The sequence below is a fragment of the Rattus norvegicus genome, chromosome 11 (genome assembly GCF_036323735.1).
Source record: "Rattus norvegicus strain BN/NHsdMcwi chromosome 11, GRCr8, whole genome shotgun sequence".
NCBI lineage: Eukaryota > Metazoa > Chordata > Mammalia > Rodentia > Muridae > Rattus > Rattus norvegicus.
The window spans coordinates 40,376,195-40,397,718 of record NC_086029.1 but is presented as its reverse complement, the minus strand read 5'-3'; positions in this window follow the sequence as shown (position 1 = coordinate 40,397,718).

Genomic DNA, 21,524 nt, shown 5'->3' with positions numbered 1-21,524 from the left:
GAACAAAGAAGCAGGTGGTATAATACAATAACAAAGGTTTCTATAATTAAACCGAAATCCTGCGATCCCGGGCAAGTTATTCAGCACCTCAGCCAATCAGGTATCTTGGTAGCTGCAGATATTAGAGTTTGTTTTATATGTTTGCTCTGAGACTTAAACAACAGTCATAAAGAGTCTAATACAGTGCCCAGTACAGTGCATGAAGTTATAAATTTCAGTCATACGTTTAGACAGAAAATTATTCTGATGGATCGTCAAGCTTAAAAACTATCAATGGCCTTAAAACTCACTGATTTATAATACACACTGCCCTCTCACTGCCGAAGAAAAAGAAGAAGGAAGAGGAGGGAGGGGGAGGGAGGGAGAGGAGGAGGGGGAGGAGGAGGAGGAGGAGGGGGAGGAGGGGAGGGGAGGGGGAGGGAGAAGAGTAGGGAGAGGGGAGGGGGATAGGGAGGGGGAAGAAAAGAAAGAAAAAACCAGAAAAAGCGTTGTACACTGGTTACTCTTTATTTTGAGAGATATGTTTCAAGATTGTCAGCCGATACCAGACATTTGAAGACGCCAAACCCCTCATATAGAGAGATACCATGTTTCTTTACTACCCCGACATACACAACACTGATGCCTTTTCCGTATAATTGGATTGGAGGGCATTTTGAGAAAAGGTCTCACTAGGTAGGGCACTTACTCACTGTGTGGCCTAGGCTATCCTTGAACTATCGACCTTCCTACCTTAGCTTCTCAGTGCTGAAGTCAGAGTTGTGTACCGCCATGCCTGGCTGCCGATTCCACCTTAACTAAACACTTCTCATGCACTGTGGCTGTGACATTTGCAGTTTGAGGTGACACAGCGAAGCTACTGCCAGGGTCAGTAAATCTCCCCCAAAGATCTGTTGTGGCTGGTGGTGTTAGGGTGTGGTGGGGTCTATAGGAACTGGTGTCTCCAGTGGGTGGGCCTTTACCTCTTACAGGAGAACGTGGGCCTGTGGTATTTCCTTTTCTGTTTGTGTTTGGTTCATGAGACAGCCTTTTCCTCTGCAGCAAAGTCCTCCCAAAGTAACAGGAACATGCAGAAGCACTATTTTAAAAGAAGAAATGTTTTGAGCCATAGCTGGAACTAGGGAGACAGAGGCAGGAGGATTGCTCACAAATCCAAGGCTTGTCTGAGCAACCTAGTAGGTGGCAGGCCAACCAGGGATCTACAGTAAGATTTTATCTCAAAGGGAAAAAAGTTAGATTAAAAATTTTCTCTTTAGAAGTTGTGGCAAAAATAAAAAAGTGTTGTGGAACCAATTCCCGATCGTACCCTGGTGGTCACGCTCTCTAGATGGTTCTGGCTCTCCAAGGCTATTGGAATGAGCGATAATTTATCTCAGCGGCTCCACGCTGCCCCCATCTACTCTCTGACTCGCTGTCTGCGAGCCGTTCCAACATGGCACCCTGTCGGGATGCCCCACCCTCACTCACAGCTCTCTTGGCTGGGTTCCACCACGCCAGGCATACACATCCCAATTCCAAGGCGGGCCCCGTGTGTCCTGCCACCATACACTCTCTTGAAATCAACTAAGTCGCCACATGAAAGAACATATCACACAATATCCTCCGAACCAATTGATAAGATATAATTTGTCCATCTAGACAGCACAAAATCCTGTACACATCTATCCCTTAAAAATAGTCATAACAACCTGTATCTATGCGCAGAGAAGAATCTTAACATCTGCCGCCATGTTCTCTCAGCTGCTTTTTTTTCTCACTCCGGTCTCCTCTGCCTCTCTAAAACTTTTCTCTGCCCCTCCTTCCTTCTCGTCCAATGACAGGCCTCATTCTAGCCTGTAACTGCCTTCACCTCCATAACGATATCAACCTACAAGAAGTTAATTGTATCAGGTAGTTCACATGGAAAAAATATAAAATTTTCATAATTTCACGGATGATAGGTGCACACTTCAGGAAGTAGCGCTGGGTGGTTTCCATGCTCTCCTCACACCCTGACAACCTCAGCTAAGCAAACTTATTGCAGGATTCGGGACCCTAAAAACAGATATCAAAGAGTAAAGGAAAGGTAAATACAGTGTAGTTACGGAAGAAGTTATTTAAATAAAAGTTTGATGGAGAATCTCCAATGGGACATTTGCAACAATTTGCCATCTGCAAGAGTGAACAGATGGCCTGTACATTTACATGAAGGCCAAAGCCAGAAAAAACTGTGACTCAGCACTGACCCTGTGTCGTCTGCTTGCCTTTCAATGTAAGATGCTAACGTCTTTCGAACATGTGACACGTAGGAGGTTTTGAAGTTAGTATCTTTTTGGAATGCTAAGAAAAGATGAATACTTCTAATAAGGATTTTTATTAACAGATCACGACAAAGTGAACTGTCATATAATCCCATCAAACATGCATGCTGGGAAAGACCAAAGCGACAAGTCTCCTCACATATGGGAAAGCTTACATGTCTATCTTTATTTTTTTTCTTTTTTTCGGAGCTGGGGACCGAACCCAGGGCCTTGCTAGGCAAGCACTCTACCACTGAGCTAAATCCCTGACCCCTTACATGTCTATCTTAATGTGTAATATTAGTCTCTGTAGGGTAGAAGGGGGCAGAAAGGCGAGAGAAGTGGAATCCTGGATACCAAGACACAGAAGGAGTAAGTTCTTATACATCACAGATTGACAACCACAGTTCACCAGAACTCATCATGTGCTTCAAGAAAATTAGGAGGGCTGGAGAGGTGGCTCAACTCACTGGATAGAGCTTTTTCTCTGCAGAAATGAGGATTCCCTAGAACCCACATAGAAGCTGGCACAGCAATACACATGTCCTACACCCTCCAGCAAAGGCAGCTACAGAAGCATTGCTGTGAGCTTGTGGGCCAGATCTCCTGACAGCAGTGAACAACCGAAGAGAGGCCCCAAGCTCAAGTGAGATGGCAACTAGAGTCATCTTCAGAGTTGATTTGGATGTCATGTGTCACTTACATTTATACACATGTGCTTACATGTACACACACACACACACACACACACACACACACAAACACACACACACACACAGAAGTATGATGAACAGAGGGAAATGTCATTTACCCTAATGTAGTTGGTGTACTTTGTATGCACATGTTAAAATATCATACTATACCCATTAAAACATACAACTAATTTGTCAAAATATTTATATTTATTTTATAAGTCTACTATGATTTGTTTTTTAGTGAGATTTAGGAAAATAAATACCTCACTAAAGGTAACATAAGGAGCTAATATAAGCTTCGTTTTTTAATTGGATATTTTATGTATTTACATTTCAAATGTTATCCCCTTTCCTGGTTACCCCCTCTCCCATCTCCCCTCCCCCTGCTTCTATGAGGATGTTCCTCCTCCCACACACCCACTCCCACATCACCATCCTGGCATTCCTCTACACTGGGGAAAAGAGTCTTCACAGGACCAAGGGCTTCTCCTCCTATTGATGCCAGACAATGCTATCGTCTGCCACATATGTGCCTGGAGCCATGGGTCCCTCCATGCATACCCTTTGGGTGGGTGGTTTAGTCCCTGGGAGCTCTGGGGGTTCTGGTTGGTTGATATTGTTGTTCTTCCTATGAAGTTGCAAACCCCTTCAGCTCCTTTGGTCCTTTGTTCCTTCCTCTAACTCCTCCATTGAGGGGCCTGTGCTCAGGCTGAAGGTTAACTGCAAGCACCTTAATCTGTATCAGTAAGGCTCTAGCAGAGCGTCTCAGGAGACACCCATATCAGGCTCCTGTCAGCAATAGTGACTGGCTTTGGTGGCTGCATATGGGAAGGATCCCCAGGTGGGGCAGTCTCTGGATGGCCTTTCCTTCAGTCTCTGCTCCACTCTTTCTCCCTGTATTTCCTCCCATGAGTATTTTGTTCCTCCTTCTAAGAAGGAATGAAGCATCCACATTTTGGTGCTTCTTCTTCTTGAGCTTCATATGATCTGTGAATTTTTCTTAGATATTTCAAGCTTTTGGGCTAATATCCACTTATCAGTGAGTGCATACCATGTGTGTTCTTTTGTGACTGGGTTACCTCACTCAAGATGATACATTTGCCTAAGAATTTCATGGAGTCATTGTTTTTAATAGCTGAGTAGTACTCTGTTGTGTAAATGTAACACATTTTCTGTATCCATTCCTCTGTTGAAGAGCATCTGGGTTCTTTCCAGCTGCTGGCTATTATAAATAAGGCTACTGTGAACATTGTGAAGCACGTGTCCTTCTTATATGTTAGAGCTCTTTTGGGTGTATGCCCAGGAGTGGTATAGCTGTGTCCTTAGGTAACACTATGTCCAATTTTCTGAGGAACGGCCAGACTGGTTTCCAGAGTGGTTGTACCAGCTTGCAATCCCAACAACAATGGAGGAGTGTTCCTCTTTTTCCACATCCTCGCCAGCATCTGTTTTTTATCTTAGCCATTCTGACTGGTGTGAGGTGGAATCTTATGGTTGTTTTGATTTGCATTTCCCTGATGACTAAGGATGTTGAACATTTCTTTAGGTCGTAAGCTTCATTTTTAATCTATGACCTAAAATCCTTCTTCTATGTCAGATTCTGCTTAGGGGACAATAATTGGTTGCCCAAATAATTTGTCTTAAATCATTCCATCCTGTCCTCTGTAACCAGAGTGGGCAAGAAAAGTGATTTCACATCCTCTCCGCAGCTGGCAGCTCGAGTCAACTGCACTCGTTATTTTCCCTAGAAAGATGACTGTGGATGATACCAGCTCTGGCTTTGACAACGGTCCACAGACGCTGAGAACAGATGGGCTTCTTGGCATAGAGCACAGGTGAACAGTTTCTTGAAGAAGCCATGAGTCCTAACCCAAGGACTAGCAGATCATAAACACTGGAGCCAAAGACAACAAATCATTGCTATTTCAAAGAGGTTGACAGGTCATAGCTTTGATTGAATGAGTTTGCACCTTTTAGGAAATGGTACCCAGACCAAACAGCACATGACATGCTGGCTTCCATTGTTGTCTGTGACCCAGAGAATGAAGAGTACAGCCTTCCTCCAGATAAGCAAGCACTGCAAATTAGATATCTGGACTTTCATGTGTGGTGACAGCAGAAAACTGTCCCATAACATGAGGAATCACAACCATAAAAAAAAAAATCAGGGGGAAAAGGGCCTGCGGTAATTTCAACCAAGAATGGGAAAGAAGGACTACCATGCAAGAAACAACCCTTGTGCATGACATGTCTTCATAGGCTCATCTAGTTCAATAATTGGTCTCCAGTTGGCAGAGCCTTGGGGTGGGCTTTGAGGGGGATACAGCCTTGCCTTACTTCCTCTTTTTTCTCTTTCTCTCTCTGCTTCTTGTGTGTGGATAAAAATGTGGTCACCCAGCTCCTACCCCACCTGCGTGTCTTCCCTTCCACCTTTAGTTACAGTTGTATAACTGTAAGGAAACACCATGAGCAGGGCAACTTATAAAGGGAAACACATTTATTCAAGGGCTTGCTTCCATTTTCAGAGGGTTAGTACGTGGTTATCATGGAGGGAAGCATACAGGCACGGTTCTGGAGCAGTAGCTGAGAGCTCTACATCCCAATGTGTAGCTATCAAACAGAGGGGGGTAGAGGGAGGTAGGGAGGGAGAAAGAGAAACTCAGACGGGCATGGACTTTTGAAACCTCACAAAGCCCACCTCAGCAATACACCTTCTCCAACAAGGCCACACCTCCTAATCCTTCCCAAATGGTTCCACAAACTGTAGACCAAGCATTCAACATACAAGCTTGTGGGAGGCCATTCTCATTCAAACCACCACACACAGACATATATCATACCACACTCTATCACTCTGGAACTGTAGACAACTACTAAAATAATCCTTTTCTTTCTTACGTTGCTTCTTGTCGTGGTATTTTATCACAGCAAGAGAAAAAGAAATTGATACACAAGGAAACATGAATACCTCACTGCACACCCATCCTCTGAGGAATCAAGTGCTCAACTTTACTGGTACCAGTATGGTTCATGCACCTGATGGGATGAGGACAGAGCTGGGAGAGAAAGATAGGGAATAGTCACTGCTTTGGGGACCAGAGCCTATGGCTTAAATGACTTCTGAGGAACATGAGACAAATAGAAGCTCAGATGTGCTAGTAGAAATATTAAATGCATTCACAGTTCTTCTTAAGAAGTTACACTTAGGCACAGGAACTCAGCTATAAGAATTTACCAAACAGAAATGAATACTTCTGTGCTTTGTGATAGCCTGTGACAGTCAAACTCAACTGAAAATTTGATGTGATCCAGACTCATCTAGATGAGAGACAATCTGTGAGAAATTATCTTGATTGGGCTCATTGACATAGGAAGGCCCACCCACTGTGGGCAGCACCATTCCCTAGGTTGGGATCCGGAGTTTATAAAGAGTAGAACATGAGCTGAGCATTCATATCCCTCTTCTTCCTGACTATGATGCAGTGTGACCAGATGCTTCAAGCTCCTGCCCCTTCCACCTCACCAGACCTGGGCTGCTCGGGAGAACCATGAACTAAAACAAACCCTTCCTTCCTTGTGTTGCTTCTGTGAATTTTAGCAACAGAAAACTAACATTTCCCTGAACTGGAAATAAGTCAAATTTTCTCCAAATGGCAAGTCATGAACAAAACGTGGTAGGTTCATGGAACTAAATACTATTTAGTGATATGGGGAATGAATTACTGGCTCATGAGGAAAAATGACAGGCCTCGAAAAGTCTGTGCTAACGCAAAGAAGTGAGATATGAGTGACTGCATCTTATGTGGTATAATTTATGTGAAATCTCTAGTAACAGCCAAGCTCTAAACAGAGGGAGCAGATCATGATTGCCTGCAGCTAGGAGTGGAAAAATGAGTATTCCCAAATGGGGGGCAGTGAACTTGTCATTCTTTGAGGAGAATGTGGTGGGTTTTATTCTTGTCATTTTCAAAAATTTGACCCATAACAGCTATATTTATTTTGAGCACAATGAGACAACCCAAGCATAAATACAATGGATAATAATCAAATCAGGGTAATTAGCATTTCCATCCTATAACTATTTGCCATTTGCCCTACTTTACTTTCCTGTTGCTGTGATAAAATGACTCTCAGATGAAAGCCACGTGAGGGAGGAAGGTTTCTTTTAGGTCACGGTTACAGGTTACAGCCCATGCTGGTGGAGGCCAAGACACCAGGAGCTTAGAGCAGCTGCTTAGGCTGTAGCCACAGTCAGGAAAGAGGAGGAAGAGACATGTGTGCTCTGTTCACTTTCTCCATTACATACAGTCCGAAACCCCAGTGCAGGGAATGGAAAACTCGCAAGTCATTTAACCTTTCTTTGCCTCTGGAAAATGGGCACAATAATACTTTATGAAGTAATTACAATTGCTAAAAAAAATGGCTTACCAAATGTGAACACGTTTAAAAGGCTGACGGTAAAAATGTATGTGTTCATCATGATTATTGCTGAGCAAAAACTAAATAACTTTTATCCATAATCTATGGAGAAGGTGTTCAGAAACTAGCATGCAAGGAAACACAGCCTGGGACACCTTCACCTGATGGATTATTGTGCAGCCATTAACACATCACTGAATTCTCTACATTAAGAATTTATACTTCAGTCCTTCTTAAAAGGGGGAACAAAAATATTCATAGAAAGAGATATGGAGACAAAGTTTGGAGCAAAGGCTTAAGGACCAGCCATTCAGAGCCTGCCCCACCTGGGGTTCCAGCCCATATATATACAGCCACCAAACCTAGACAATATTGATGAAACCAAGAAGTGCATGCTGAAAGGAGCCTAATATAGCTGTCTCTTGAGAGGCACAGCCAGAGCCTGACAAAAACAGAGGCGAATGCTCACAACCAACCATTGAACTGAGAATGGGGTCCCCATTGGAGGAGTCAGAGAAAGGATTGAAGGAACTGAAGGGGCTTGCAACCCCATAAGAACAACAATACCAACCAACCAGAGCTTCCAGGGACTAACTCCAACTGCATATGTAGCAGAGGATGGCCTTGTTTGGCACCAGTGGGAGGAGAAGCCCTTCCCACTGGACCTCCCCCCCCCTCAGTGTAGGGGAAAGTCAGGGCGGGGAGGGAGGGAAGGGGGGAGGGTTTAGGGTGGGGGAACACCCTTATAGAAGAAAGAGAAGGGGGATGGGATAAGGGGCTTATGGATGGAAAACTGGGAAAGGGAATAACATTTGAAATGTAAATAAAAAGTATCCAATAAAGAAAGAGAAGATTGAATAAGTCTCTCTACAGAACATCTGAACCTCTAACATTACCGTTTCGGCTTCAAAATGGTTAAAAGTGAAGTTTATAATAATAATATTAAAACATTGCCTGACTTCTCTGCTCTCGTGCTCTCTCTCTCTCTCTCTCTCTTCTCTCTCTCTCTCTCTCTCTCTCTCTCTCTCTCTCTCTCTCTCTCTCTCTGCTCATCCGTAACCAACTGCTGACACCCCTGCTGCCAAGGGTCTCTTGTGGCTATGCCATCCCTGCAGAGGTAGGCACCTCAAACTGTGAGCCAAAAGAAATCCCTCCTCCCTTAAGTTGCTGTGTCTAGCATTTGGTGGAAGTGACAAGCAAAGTTAATGGACAGGCTGCCATTCTTAGTCGGATGACTGTGAGTCCCTAGACCTGTTGGCTACAAAGGGTCATCATGCCTAGTATAGCAGAAGGCTTCCTGAGGACAAGCAAGTGAGCATAGGAGAGGGAGAGTAGGGGTGAGGGGAGTGTGGTTTGTAATCCAATTCTTGAGGTGACATCCCATTACTGTGGAGAATTCTCTCAGTTATGCCATGTTTGGTTGATGTGCCTGGAAAGCTCTGCTCCTGTCTGAAGGGAAGCAGAGGAGCAGTGGATCTGGGTGGGGGTGGGGGCAGGAGGAAACTGCAGTTGGGATATATTGTATGAAAGAAAAATAAATAATAATAGTAATAGTAATAATAATAATAATAATAATAATAAAGTACTAGCTGCTGTTCCAGAGGTCCTGGGTTCAATTCCCAGCACCCTAGTGAATCACAACCATCTGTTATTCCAGTTCTAGAAGCTCCTAGGCCATCTTCTGGTCTCCAAAGCCATCAGACTTTCATGTAGTGCATATGCACGCGTGCAGGCAAACACCCATACACATAAAAGTAAAAATAAGGTTAAAAAATACCCTGTGAGAATAAGAGTTTGGATCTCCAGCACCCATGCAAATGCAGGGCGGGTGTGGTGACTCACCTGCCATTCTGCAGTTCCCAAAATGGAAACAAAGAACCTCTAAATAAATAAATAATAAACTAGGCAAAGGGGTAAGCTCTGGGTTCAACTGAGAGGCTCAGTTTCAGTGAGTAAGATACAGATACATCAAGAAAGATTCCCCATGTCAGCCTCCGTGTGCACATACACCCGACATACACATGTGGCTACATAGACACATACTACACAAGAATGCCACAACATAGACACGTGCAAAAACTTTTTCAAATGAGTGTATTGCCCTATGAAATTCACTCAAGCACACAAAGATTTCACACACACACACACACACACACACACACACACACACACACACACAGCACTCGGGTTACCATCCAGGCTCCTGTGTCTTCTCCAGGTTGTATCTTGCTCACAGATTCCAGCAGTGTCGCAGGAAATCGGTGTATTATGGGTGCAGGGGAGGTATTGCTGAACCATAGCACAAGCTCTAAACACCAAAGCAAGCGCTGTAGTGTGGGAGGTCAGGAGGAAATATCCGTTCAGAGCCCACACAAGACACGATGACAAACTTAACCCGGGGGCTGAACATAGTTTGGTTAACCGGCGATGTGCAGAGGGGGAGAGTGGGATAAAGAAGCTAGAAGAGTTTAAAATACAGAGATCTCATAGAGACAGGGGGGACGGGGAAGGGACAGGGGGTTTGTGGAGGGGAAACTGGGAAGGGGGATAACATTTGAAATGTCAATAAATAAAATAACCAGTAAAAAATGAAACAAGAAAAAGAAAAAAATTACAAAGATCTAGGACTCTACAAGCAAGAGAGGGAGCACAGAGGACCGGTAGACGTAACGCTTGCAGGAAGAAGGGAGCTTTTAATGCGCAGGCGTGAAGTCAGCCTGCAGAGTAAATGTATCGAGAGTAAATGTATCTGTTTCCTACGTTTCTCCTCTCCATCTCCTGCTTCTCTTCCCATTGGGAAAATGCAGTTGGCAGCTGCTAGAGGGGAAGCTGTGGATGTGGTCCGGATGCCAATTGCCCGCCAGACCCAGGTGAGCTGGAGAAGGGAGGAAGCAGAGAGGCTCTGGAAACACTCCATCCCAGACCAGTACGTAGCAGTTCTTCACACCAAAGCATCCAAGAGCGGGCAGACCTTAGTGACTTTAAGTTACAGAAGTAACGTGTTCACAGCGAAAGGTCCACTAAGAAGCAAACCCTGACGCATAACTAATTTTGGTTCCGCGGAAAGCAAACTGGGCTCCGCAGAGCAAGCCATGGACAATGAATGGGTCATTGATCAGTGACATCATGACTTAGGGAAGATGAATGGAGCTGAGTCCTGGGATACCTGGCTGTAGGAGATCACAAGCACAGCACTGAGCGGGTCTCCAAAACTCTTCAAGGTCTCCTTTGCATACTACCTGAGTCAGGGGTCTTCCTTCAGTGACTCTTGGACCCTAACACACAGTATGAAACCATGATCCAAAAGAATACTACTGAGCCACTAAAACATTTGTTGTCTTATGTATGTGCACCAGTGAGATGAGGAGGCTGCTAGGGCATGTTAAGAATACCTATAAAGGAAATATAAATGATTCATAACAAGAGTGGATATGTACGTGGAAATACATGTACATTATTATATATAATATATAATGTATGATGTATAATATATAATATATAATGTATGATTTATAATATGTTATATCTTATAGTATATATTGCATAAAACCATAATTTAGATGATATAATTTTCTGGAAGGGTAGCGAAGATTTTTGAAAGAGGTTATCCTTAGGGAATGACGAGAGGGTAGGGAGGATAATCAGAGGAGTACGCCATAGGACATTTCAGATCACTCAATATTAAAATATCAACATATTTAACAGATAATTTGACACAATATTTAACATTGTTTACCAGAGATGTAATAATACTACGGAAAGTACAAGTGTTGTTGACGGCATGATAAAATGCACACATAACAAAATTATAAAATGGTTCTTAAAAAGAAACACCAAATAAGAGAGTATAAGCTTAGTTTACTAAGGGATATTTCAAACTTTGAGAACGGACGCCATTTTGTTATACAGAATCCTGACCTCGGAGAAAATGCTCAAGTATATCTGGGATGAATTTTGAAGGTTTAAAGTATAAAAATAATTGAGAATGCCAAACGTAAAAAGGTATGCTTCTGTCATTAGGTGCACTAAAAATAATCTACAGAGAATGTCGGCCACCACTGAGTATTCTAGAAAACATATGCACTAGCATTGTTCGAAAACAAGTTCTGAGTCCTTCTTTTCTCTAGCCAGCAAAGAACTTGATTCTAGGAACAATTTGAAAGCTGGAGGTATTGGCTTTAAACATGAAGATAAAATGTTAGTCCCCCAGGCTGAATAGTCTAGGCAGAGATATCTGTGTATGCAGCCTTCCGATAGGGACGAGAGGGATGGATGGAAATCACATGACTTCTAGACTTGGGAGGGAACCTCAGGTTTCTAAAACCAGGAACAGGAAAGGGAAAGAAATGTTTGTTTGAGGCAGTGTGGACTCCCACCCACATGACTCTGCACAAAACAAAACCCTTATAACAATTCTGTTTCTTGTTGGTGACTAAAAGAAAAGTCAAAACCCTTATCTGGCTTTTAAAGAAATATTACCCATCTTTCTTCTTGGAAGAAGAAATTAAATTATCCAAAATAAGTACATTGGAAACTTAATGGAGATGGCGAAATAAACCCCTCCTTTGTGAGTGAAGATTCCACATTGTGGTAGCTAATAGTAAATACATTAAAATATAGGATATATACTGAGTGGAGAATTGTCTGCTAAAAAAGAGAAAAACTTAGATAAAATCCTCTGGACAATCCTTTGAGTAAAAGACAAAGTTCTACAAGAAAAGATTACCATGTAGCGGTGTATACTCTACCTTTTGCTGACTGTCTCTTGTTCCTGACAGGAATCACTACATAGCCAAAGGGAAAGGCAATTCTTACTCTTGAGTAATTTACACATGTAGAATAGAGCCAGAGGCCTAGAGCAGCATCTGTCTACCCTGGAGAAGCAGCGAAGCCGGTGTTTTTAGAAGAGGCCACATTGGACTTTGTTACTGTGTCTTCATCTTCCTTTTCATTAGGATTTTGAAGTTTAAGGAGCTTTCAGGAGGACATCCATAAGACGGAGGAAGGACTGTTGCCCATTTTTCATTTTGAATAACCAATTTAAGGTTTGACTTTAAATGTGAAGTGTGCCTATTGCTATAAACTCCTGTGCTATTTCTCAGTGACGGGGGGCGGGGGGGAACCCCAGGGATTCCTGAGAAGTGATTAAACTATTTGTCACTCAAGCATCAGCTTTAAGAACTGGAGCTTGGATCCCCAACACCCACATACATGCCAGGCAGGCTTGGTAGCTTGGTATAATCACAGATTGCTGCAGGCAGAAACAAGGAGTTCCCCAGAGCAAGCTAGGTAGCTAGACTAGACATATCGGTGAGCTCTGGGCTCAATTAAGAAACCTTGCCTCAATTAATTCTGTGGAAAGAACTCCATAGACCAACCTCAGACCTGCCCACATGCATGCCCACACATGCGCACATACATATGAACATATTCACCTAACACATATTACAAAGAGAAAGGAGTGGTCAGCCTCAAGTTCACTTTCCTACTTAACATTTTGTAGGTCTGGCAAGTGAAGGGTTACTCTGTTTTCTCTGGAGAAGAGCCTAAGTCTCTGGACCTTTCAACCTGAATCAATCAGAACACCTGTTCTGTTCAACCTCAGAAGACTTCAGCAAGAGACGGCTTCACTCCGCCTCAGTTGCAAGAACCAAATGGCCACCATGCCCATGATCCCATGAGCAGTGCTATATGCCTGCTTACATAAACTTAGGGCCAAGTAGATATTTGCAGCCTGGCTTTTTATTGCCCATCTCCCTTCTCTCAGTTTCTCGTATTTGGACAGTTTAGCTTACCGAAGATAATCCTCTTCACTAAGTCTGTAGAACTAATTTTTTCCCTCTCATACCTCCAGTTTTTACAATGAATGGATAACTTTTAACTAGCAATTGTCTATACACAGTTGGTTCTTAATGCATATATTCACAAATTTAAAAGTATGCTCTGGGGATTCTTTTCATGAGCCCTTAGCCTCACAATTGTCAAGAAGCATCAACTAAAGGCCAGGACTGTGGCAAATGCCTACAAACCTAGGACTCACTCTGGAAGCCTAAGATGATCTGTAGATTGAAACCAGCCTTGACTTCAGAGTTATACCAGCTTATATTACATTCTCTCTTTCTTCTCTCTCTCTCTCTCTCTCTCTCTCTCTCTCTCTCTCTCTCTCTCTCTCCTCTCTTTCACACACACACACACACACACACACACACTTGGGAAGGCAACAGGGCTGGATAGGAAGATACCTCAGTTACTCAAGTTCTTGCTACCCCAGCCGAGTTCCAGCCTCTGAAATCCTCAGGAAACCTGGGATATGCAGGTTGGAATTCCAGTTCTAGGGACATGAGAGGATCCCAGGGGCTTACTGACCAGCCAGTCCAGCCAAAGAGATGAGCTTGAGGTGCATTGAGAGACCCTGCCTCAAAACTGAGATAGAAAACAAATGTGGAAAACACCTGATGTGTGTGTGTGTGTGTGTGTGTGTGTGTGTGTGTGTGTGTGTGTGTGTGTGTGTGTTGCTTCCACAGGCACCTGTACACTCATTAATCCACTCCTGGGAACTCACAATATTCTCTCTCCCTCCCCCTCCCCCCTCACTCACTCACACTCTCTCTCTCTCTCTCTCTCTCTCTCTCTCTCTCTCTCATACACGGGGAGGAGGAGGGGATAGACGAAAGAGAAATTTTAACTAGGTAGAAAAAATGAATTTTATTTACACTCATGGGACATTTCTCAAAACTGTGTCAGAGCTACATGACTCTGTCTTTACATGATGGAATCACTCAGGTGAAATAATGTACTACCTCTAAAAGTAGCTATATTTTCTTCCTAAAATGTTTTTATAATTTAATATCTATATGGAAGGTTAAACTTGTAGACTCAAAATAAAACATATGTGTGTGTTACTTATATACATTTATTATATCATATATTATTAGATGATATATTACATTATCCACACACATTTGCTTTAGTTTTTAACATGTAACTGACAGGGCAAAGGATCCATGGATCAATTCTGTGTAAATGCAATATCGACTAATCGAATTTAGCCTGGGCCTTCCGATCTAGATAATTATAACATGTCCACCTCCTCACCTGTTCAATTTGATGTGACAATAGTAAGGAACCACACACCCCCATATAAGCAACCCCTAATGACACAGCGAGCTTACTTCTGTTGTTCTAGTTTGGTAAACAGCTCTGAGAGACAGCTGGGGATGGCAACAAACGCTCAAGTTTGTTCTAACGTTATGGTGGTTGGAGGGGTTGTGGTTTTGGTGGGTGACGTTGCAGAGATGGGGAAAAGCCTACAGGTTCACTCAAAGTTATCTGACCGAGATCTGCTGGAGGTGGGGGAGGGAGCAGGGTGAAAGTGTGTAGCTGCTTTGTAGACTTGCAAAGGACAGAGAATGCGCAGCGATGGCTACTTGGATCAGGGCTAAGAGTTTAAGACTGGATCTTCCGTTTGTTTACAGGAACCTATGATTAAAACGAGTTCACCCTCCTCAACCACCAGGATTAATGCCCCCGTAGAGCAGGTCTGAGCTGTTTCCAGGGGCATGGCGCAGGCAGGCAGGCTGTTGAGAAATGCAGCCTGGTGTGCACAGGATTCCCGGCATAGGTAATTAGAGCGGATGGTCCAGTTTCCAAGAGGATCCAAAATTACAGAGAAAGAGGCGCATGTGGGGTCTGGGCTTGCCCAGCTCCATCATGGTTTCCTGCCTCTCTGGTCTGAGGACTTGCTGGCTGGGATGAGCACTTAGGCACGCGGACAGGAAAAAGGACCACAGCTGTCAGCAGATTCGAAACTTAGCTGCTTAGAGGTTTTGTTTTATGCGTTTCCCGTCTACCCTTGGGAAATATAAACACACCATTGCTATTTTAATCACGTAACTAGGAAAGGAATCGTTTCAGTTCTCTAGCCTGAACATCAGCGTAAATCAAAACAGCACCCTCTACCATGTAGTAGTGTAGTAGTGACCAAAACAAACTTAGAATGAAGTGTGGAGAGAATCCTCGTCATTCTGTGGCACTGGCCTTTCTTGCGTTGTATGACTTCCTCTGGACTCTCGAGACTTTGCCAAAGCCTGGGTTAACAGCGCACAAGCACGCTTTCCTTTGCAAATGCCATCGCTCTACACAGTGGTAGCAAATGCTACTTGGTACTCCTTGGCTCAGGTCACAGACCACTATGTGTTAAGAACTGCGGCGTCTTTACTGTATGCACAAAATTTAATTATCGAAAACAAACGCTTCATATTTCCCTCTCTTCGTTCCTCGTCACCAAGTCTTACTAGCTTACCATTGCATTTCATTGTGTTAGAATGCTTGAGTTTCATTGAACTGAGAATGGGGTCCCCATTGGAGGAGTTAGAGAAAGGATTGAAGGAGCTGAAGGGACTTGCAACCCCATAAGAACAACAATACCAACCAACCAGAGCTCCCAGGTACTAATCCACTACCCAAAGACTAAACCACTGTCCACTACACATGGACAGACCCATGATTCCAACTGCATATGTAACAGAGGATGGTCTTGTTGGGCACCAATGAAAGGAGAAGCCCTTGGTCCTCCAAGGCTGGACCCCCAGTGTAGGGGAATGTCAGGGCAGATAGGCAGGAAGTAGGGGGGGATGACTTGGGGAGGGAAATGGGATGGGAGCTTATGGATGGGAAACCGGGAAAGGGAATAACATTTGAAATGTAAATAAAAAATATCCAATTAAAAAAAAGAATGCTTGGGTTTTAAAAAAATGTTAGAAGTTGCTGACTTGTGTTTCATGAAAAAGTCATTAAATGAATCTTGGATGAATTAAATGTTAGAAACTGGAAAGGGCTTTCTAACACCCTCTAGAATGGCACGAAGCACACTTCTGCCATTTTTCCCTACGGATGTATGCAAAGCACTGTTCTCCGCAACGATGATCATAGAATCAAAACTACGATCAATTCGTTAAATGAGGAATGATGTTCCCCACCCTGCAGTACCAGATATCTTGCCGAGAGTTAGTTCTTTGTGCAAAAATAAACAAACATGTCTAGAATGCGGAAGTCATCAGAGTTATGCATATATCAAAGGGGTGTTTTAAAATAAATTTATGATTTTTTATCAGTAAGTGTTTGATTTATAGAGCTTTATATAGCATTTGCCTGCATTGATTTATATAGCATATGCCTGCATCTTTGGATTTGCATAAACTGTCTCTGTGGAAGAAGAATGCAGATAGGAAAGACTTACAAAACCTTGCTCTAAAGCAACACTTGTATCCATCCCAACTTCTTGTGAATAACACCCAGGCTTAGGTTCCTTTTTGATGTCCAAAGAATAAAGAAAAGATGAGAAAAAAACCTCACTGCAGTGAGTAAAGCTAAAAAACAAACTGTTCCACATATTTAGGAAGCACAGAATAAACTCAATTCACTTCTGTGTGAGCTGTATTTTCAAGCCACATAATCTATATTTCTTCCTTAAAGAGGATTGAAATACAATGACTATCCTATGTCCTCTGTGTTTCCCAAGCTTTGGATAGTCAGTAATGTTACCTAGGAATTCGAGGATGGGATGGTCAATCTCAGATTTCAACCTGAGACCTAGATTCACCACAATGATGGCCCTCTGGGCATACCCGTTAAAGAGCTTGGTTAGTTTACTGACACAAGACCTGCCCACCATGGGCTACATGTTCCTTGGGTTGGAATCCCGGACTGTATGAAAAGGAGGAAACTCACAGTGCACCAGGATTCACTGGTCTCTTCTTCCTGACTGATGACGCTATGGGAACAGCTGTTGCAGATCTTGCTGACTTGGCTGCATCACCTTGACGGCCTGTCCCTTGGAAGGTAAGTCACAATTAACCTTTGCCTCCTTAAGGAGCTTTTGTCAGTGTGTCTTATCACAGCAACAGGAAAGTATGGAAAATGGACATTTACCCTAGGCTACCCCCTTAAGTCTAGAGCTGGTCCACCTCCTTTGAAAGCATGGTGCCTATATGTCAAGTTGTAGCCAGCATTGTTTTAAAGAAAAGTGTATCCTCTGCATGAGTTTGCAGGTATTTAAAGGAAAACACAGAGAAACGGTCGAGAAACGCCATTGTTTACAGGGTGAGCTGGCCTAAGCCCTTTAGAAAAATTCATACATGTAAACTATACCTGATGTCTCTGAACTATTTAACTTTTACGAATCACCAAGTTTTCAAGTGGGTTGTTTTGAAACCTAGTGTCAGCCTCTTAAGTCCCCCAAGGGCAATAGTATGCCTCAGAATTGTTCATTTGCTGGCACGCCCAGCACTTAGAAATGTGTCTGGCATGTAAAAGGGAGCTGGATAAGTGTTTTTATATGAGCGCTGTCATACATGGGAAGAGAATGAACTTGATCTGGCTAGCCAAACAATCCAGTAATTCATCCAATTTGATGAAGCAAATTCCCCAGGCCTCTTGCTCAAGGACAGGTTACATAAGGAGGCTCTCCCTGGCTGTGGGACTTGTCTGAGAATTATCAAAGGTGTCAGCTTAACAAAGACACCTCAGAAAATTAGCTCAAGAAGCCATTGTCGTCCATACATCTAAGGATACAGCACATTCTGACAGAGAGCCGTGACTCATAATTTCAGACTTCACTGATGAACAGAATCCTTGAAATTCTTCCTTATGCCATCTACGGGTTTGAAAATACCATGAAAGCAGCAACAAACACGTTCACATCATTACTGATGATGTGTGCTAGATTCTCCCAGGAGAGCGTCCTCATCCACACACGTCAACATCAGTGCCTAGCTACACTGGAAAAGATGACTCTTTCTGTTGTTCAAGTGAGGAGTTAAGAGACGTGAGTGATTCATAGTGGCAGCGGAAAACTAGGAAATACTGGGAATTAAGATGAGACGGACCAGCCAAGCCCCAGGATTCTAAGAAACCAATAAACAACTGCTCTGCAATTAGAGGTGGTGCCTCCACTTGCCTGGCACACTTTTTGGACAAGCCCAGGTTGAGGCAGGATAGGGGAGGAAATGGGACGGAAGCTGCAAACGAGGAAGGGGAGGAGGAGTTCACTTTTAAAATAATGACACACATGTGGATGGCGGGAGAGGTATTACACGGGCAGAAAATCTATCAACTTGACTGTAGAAGGCCAATCTAACCATGCCTAGAAGGCAGCCCACTGTCTCTTAAGAGAAACTTAAGCTTAGACCAATCTTCGCTCTGTATAAACTAGAATTGTCTTACACAGTAATAACCGCTTCTCAAGTGTGGGCTATGGAATCAAGGAGTCATTGTCAGCTGAGCTTCACAGCTGACCAGATGAGCAGGCTTGCATGAGTCACAGCTCTCGGTAGATCAGGTGTGCACACTTCACAGTGGACAACCCAAGCATAGGGCCTGGCCGAACGGATAATGTCATCAACAGTAGCTGCTGCTTCCTATCTTGTGAGTGGAGTGTGAGAAACCCCAGGCTTAAATACTGGTAAACACGGTTGTAGGGACAATAAAGTATAGCCCATAGCACATGCATCACAAAACTCGCTTATTATCTTAAAGAAGAGCCAATACAACCAAATAATTATGGGAGGATTTGCTTTGCTTCATTAGGAAAGCTTTTTTTTTTTAAAAAAAAATATGCTTAAAGTTGCTTTAACTTTTGGAAAGAGAATGATTGTCTCTGATTCTTCAACACCAAAATCTGACTTGCCCTCTATTTTTAGGTTGTTATGGGAACTCTTTGTCATTGGTCAGAAAACAATCTTCCTTCTCTATACCTAACAAAATGTTAAAGTCAAGAGAAACAACTTTATCATCCAAGCTTCATATCAAGTGAAAAAGACTCACCGAAGAGCAGAAAATAAGGTTCGGTGGTTAAAACTGTATATTGTTCTTGCAGAAGACCTGAGTTTGTTTCCTGACACCCTCACTGGGGAACTCATAACCACCTATAAGTCCAGCTCCAAGGGATCTGATGCCTCTAGTCTCAGCAGGCACCTGCACTCACACGCACACACCTACAGGCATACACATAATTAAAAGTAATAAAATAAATCTTTTTTATTCGTTGATAAATAGCAAGATAATATTGAAGAAAAATCCACAGGTAGCAAATCCTAACTGGACAGATTCTGAATCAGAGTGTCTATTCTTATGTCTGGCTTTCTGTCTTCTACTTCCTGGACCTATGTTGGGGCCAAGAAGCCCAGGTCTCTGCTTGTGCCCATGCCTGTGTCTTCTGGCCAGGCTCCAAACCACAGCATTTCTGCATCTGCAAATCACTACCTCAGAAGTAATGTGAAGAACACGCAGACATATAGATGCCAATGCAATCTAAAGCAATGAAAAGACAGACATGAGGAAGCCGGAGAAGAACTGAAGGAAAAGGGGAGTTGGTCAAAGGCAGGTCTAAGGGGATCTCAGGGAATTAGTACCTAGACAGACTTTATCTCCTAGCAGACCCTCCCAAAACATGAAAACCGGAGACTTAATCTTTCCTGGCTTTTCTGAATAACAAGCACCCAAAGACAGGCAGATTTATGGTCCAGAGGCTGCCATCCAGAGCCGCACCTTCCTCAAGAAGGTACTTGTCTAACACATTAGGCTGATTGATGGATGGCATCATCACTCTTCCATGTTGACTTTTTCCCAGTATACACCACAGTCCACTTCTGGGAGACTCGTGGTTTCTTTCCATGGGTGGGCTATATTTCTCTGTCACATGGTCAGACTTGACCCTAGGGCCTTTCTAAGTTAAAGTCATATGAGCAAAGATGATGGAGGCCCTGTTCCACACAAATATTTTGAAGCACTGTTCAGTCAACTCTGTCTTTTTGTTTGTTTATTTGTTTGTTTGTTTGGTTGGTTGGTTCTGTTTATTTCTCTCTACCACGCCAAAAAATTATCATTTTCTAATATGTGCTACCAATGTGATGGTTTCTAGAAGGAGAATACACTGGGAGCAGCACTGTCATGGCCGGTGATCACCACATCTCATGCAAATTGGAAAAGAGAATTTGTTGATGTGAGTCCTGGGGCTCTTCTGACTGTTACCGCAGCTATGACTGACTAATACATTCCATCACCAAAGACATCCATAATTCAAGAAATTTGGATTTTATGACTTAAAGAAGAGGTAAACAAATTTAGACAAGGTTGGTTCAAGGCTCAGGGCATGTAATCAGAAATTATTAGGGAAAAAAAGATTTTGCTATCCTAGTAAAACTGAGATTCTAGGGGTTGGGGATTTAGCTCAGTGGTAGAGCGCTTGCCTAGGAAGTACAAGGCCCTGGGTTCGGTCCCCAGCTCCGGAAAAAAGAACCAAAAAAAAAAAAAAACCAAAACCTGAGATTCTATTTTATAAGCCATAGTTATATGAAAGGTCACCAGTTCCGAGAGTGTAGGAGTCACCTAGAAAAGGATTAGCTTTCAATCAATGGGAACCAACATAGTGTTGTATTCCCTTCACTACAATCTATTTCTTAAATTAATTCTAAATGTTCTTATGGTGAATCAACTTTTCCTCCATTCTAGGAATCCAATGAATGAAAACACACACACACACACACACACACACACACACACACACACACACACACACACACCTGAAAGGCACTGAAAACAAAGTGTTTTTTTGGCTCAAGTTCTTGTAACTGCCTTCACAGCCCCGCCTCTTCCTTTCAGTGTATTCATTTACCAGGCTCTTTGACAGCTGCTGAGCCAGTGGCCTTGGGCTGTAATTAAAGAAACTTTCAAAACTCAAAGTTAGCATTTTTTTTAAAAAAATCAATTAAATAGTGCTTTAAAAATATGTCAGGAAGCCAAGAACAACCAAGGTCCTATCTACCTGTACACTCTCAGGGAGCTCAGTGTGGACTGAGAAACTGGACCTCCAGGCAGTGAGGAACAAGGCTGAGCAGGGGTGTGGATTTGTTCTTAGAGTGCTGCTGATGAATCCAGAAAGAACAGTCGGGGTAGAAAGCAGACTTCAAACCCCATCCGTTAGCAATCTGAGCTTCGATGTGGGGTGTCGGCCTTACATGGACAGCCAGCAAATGTACTGAATTGCACAGTCAGACAAAATTCCCCCGTCTCTGGAGGCAATTGTTCTTCTAGAAGATTTGTAAAAAGAGGATTCACTCTTGGCTAGACCAGC